Here is a 3,518-nt window from a genome sequence, read left to right as displayed (position 1 = left end):
AAAAGCTCTTACCTCCTAGTGAATATTAGTCATGCATAGTACTTGGGAGTCACATGGATGTTATCGAGCTCATGCTCTATTAGAGACCTCAATTATTTTAGGGTCAATTGGTTGTGTTTGAGAAGTAGCTCCTACCTCCAAGAGACATAGATAGTGGAATGTGAGATCGCTCATTTAGGTTGTCTTGAGCAAACGCTCTTTACCACCTAGTAGCCAAGAATGATATATCCATTGGTGATCTTCCCTAAAATATTATCTTAACACTATTCATTCATCATTTTAATTTAGCAAATCATATCTATAACCTTTTATCTTTCTCGTTGTGCTATTATGGTGAAAAATTATAATCATAGTGTATCTATTGATTGTAGGATATATTTTGTTGAAGTTAGAAAGCATGGTGCGAGGAAAAGAGTGGTCGTATGTGGAGGAAAAAGAGAGAGGCCAAACAATTTCGTTTTTGGAATGCAAACATTGTGGGCATAAGTGGCACAACAATGCAACTCGCGTCAAAGAACATTTATTCGGCACTAGTCCCAATGTGAAAGAATGTGGAGCACCACCTAATGGCATATGGGTCCATTTTGTAGGGTATGTAAAGAAATGCAAACAGGCAGGTCTTCTACCTAAGAGACAGAAGGGCATGGCAGGTGCGTCATGTGTCAACATAGAAGAAGTGAGTGTGGATCAAGAAGGCATGCGAGCTAACCAAGGACCTTCAATGGGAACAACCCGAACACCTCAAAGTCCTTACACTTTTCCAAATGGTGCCATGGGAGGGATAGATACTAGTCCATGGACATCCAGCAGAGCCGGTACGCTTGGGACTCTACAGGAAGCATTCACTCAACTGTACATGCTCGAATTGCATCTAAAGTGGACACACGCCTTCATGGCTTGTGCAATCCCATTTAATGTTATAAGAAATCCTACTTTCAAAGATGCCCTAATGTCAACTGCAAAAAAAGGATTCATCTATCCTGATTATAATAAAATGCGAACAAAGTATGTTGACAAAGTCAAGAGCAATACAGAAGAGATTCTCAGGAAAATAGTGCTTGACTTTGTTCTAGCGTTTGGCTGTACCATAGCCCTCGACGGATGGACCAGCTATCAGAAAAAACCATTGATTAATGCCATAGTAATTTGTCCCAAAGGTGCAATTTTTTTGGAGGCCATTGAGAAAGAGAAGACATCTCTCTACTTGACAAAGGTATATGAGCGAGCTATTGCTCGACTGGGTGGACCGAAGAATGTGACAGCTATTGTTACAGATAATGCTTCAAACTACAAAGGAGCGGGTTTAGCCATTATGGAAAAGTACTCAAAAATTACATGGATTGGATGTGTAGCTCACACCTTGAATTTACTTCTAAAGAATATGGACAGATTATCATTCATAAAACAGGTTCTTATTGACGCCAATCACATAGTCAAGTTTATACGGGAACATCAGTTTACATATGCTTTATTTTGCTCCAAGTTTCCAAAAAAAGCACTTCAAAACTTCTGTGCCACACGGTTCGCTACATCATACTATGTTTTTGAATAATCTCATCGAAGTGCGAGCGTCTCACAGAAACTATTGCAGATCGCCGTTGGGAGGCTTGGCCCAGCAAGTATCCAAGCCATCGCGAAGGAGCTCAAAAATGTGTGTCCTTGGTGCAATCTCCTCTCTTTTGGCGGAACATTGACAAACTTGTTTGGGTTAGTAAGCCCTATGTGGAACTACTAAGGGTTGTCAACACAGATAAGTTTGTCATTGGTTAGTAATCCCTATGTGGAACTACTAAGGGTTTATTGGATCATGTCTGAGGCATTACGTCAAACCAAAGAATACAACCACTACAGTGCAAGAGAGAGATCACAAATCGTGCATCTTGTGGAAAAACGATGGGCACAAATGCACACACCATTGCATGGTGATGCATTTGTCTTGGATCCAAAGTTCTAGATGAACAGACAAGCCTCCAACAAAGAGGTGATGAGAGACTTTAGAAACGTCTGCTCGCAGTTGTTGCCAGGCGACAATGGCATGGATGCATTCCAACAGAGGGTGGATTATGCCAATAGGGAAGGAACTTTTGGACATCCTTGGGTTCTTAATAGCATTAAAAATATTTCAGGCCCAGTATGGTGGAAAGAATATGGAGGAGACGTAGTTGAGTTACAACACGTGGCGACCACGGTGCTTTCGATCGCGGCATCCATTGGTAGTTGTGAGCGTAATTGGTATTCTTATGACTTTGTGTACTCAAAGCGCAGAAATCCCTTAAGTCCTGCTTGTGCCGCAGAACTTGTGTACGTCTTTTGTAACATGCCTCTCCTTCATGCACCCACAAAGATAGCCACACGTATGACCAAAGTACACTTTGGAGTGCTTCAAACTCATGAAATTGTGGCAGAACAGAGATGTAGCGACGATAAGATGGAGTGGGAAGTGGCCACGGAATGTTCAGACAATGAAGAGGTTGATGACCTGGTGCCTGTGATAGATGGCAAAATGTAAACATATTTTCATGATAATGTATCTCACTTTTTCTCATTGTAGCTCCCTATTGAGCTATATATCTCACTTTTTTAATTTAGTAGCAACAAAGTAAAGTATTGAAGAGAATTCACATAAATATAAGTATTGAGGACATTGGTTGGCAATCAAATAAAAAGACATTGCTTGACTCTCAACGAAGTCATCAATTAGCAACTCTAGAACAAATTCATTTCCATAAACATAGAGAGGATACAATGCGTCTTGAGAGTATGAGGTAGAGAGTGTGAGCTATGTGACAACTAGAAAGCTCCAAAATCGAAATCGATCGAAGATGTATCAAACAACGACGCGCATTTTTCTATATAAATCTAGCGTATCGATTGATACTCTACCGATCGATAGTTTATCGATCGATATTTTTTAAATTACTCAAAAATATCACGTATTTTACGATAATACGTGAATAATGACGAGTTATTCGATATAAATTGCATTATTTGGTCAAATAAATGCAACGCAGGTGTATAAGGTGAATGAAGAAGAAGGTGGGAAGAAAAGGCACAAGTCTAGGCTTGTGGTAAAAGGGTTTTCTCAAAAGAAAGGTATTGTCTTCAATGAAACATTTTCTCCTGTTGTAAAAATGAACTCAATTAGGCTTGTCTTAAGCCTTGTGGCTGCTCATGGTCTAGATCTTGAGCAAATGGATGTAAATACGGTATTCCCTCACGGTGACTTAGAGGAGGAAATTTACATGCTTCAACCAAAGGGGTATGAAGTAAAAGGGGATGGATGCTTGATCATGGATTCAAAAGGTGCAACTCAGATCATTGCGTCTACATGAAGAATTTGGGAGATGAAAAGTTCATCATCCTAATGTTGTATGTTGATGACATGCTGATTGAAACTGCTAACATGCAAGACATCAAAGACCTAAAAGAAGAGCTATCAAACAAGACAATTGTGTCTTGTACAGTGATAGCCAAAGCACTATCCATCTTGCGAAGAATTTAGCCTTTCATTCAAGGAC

The 3,518-nt window shown here is 39.9% G+C and overlaps 1 pseudogene; it reads left to right on the top strand.

Annotated features, from left to right (window-relative positions):
- The first annotated feature begins 643 nt into the window (after positions 1-643).
- On the top strand, positions 644-2,509 carry LOC147430797 (uncharacterized; annotated as a pseudogene).
- Positions 2,510-3,518: the final 1,009 nt, after the last annotated feature.

This window comes from Adiantum capillus-veneris, chromosome 21, assembly GCF_014529385.1.
Source record: "Adiantum capillus-veneris isolate H3 chromosome 21, ASM1452938v2, whole genome shotgun sequence".
Taxonomy (NCBI): Eukaryota; Viridiplantae; Streptophyta; class Polypodiopsida; order Polypodiales; family Pteridaceae; genus Adiantum; species Adiantum capillus-veneris.
This window is presented reverse-complemented; position numbering and strand designations above follow the sequence as displayed.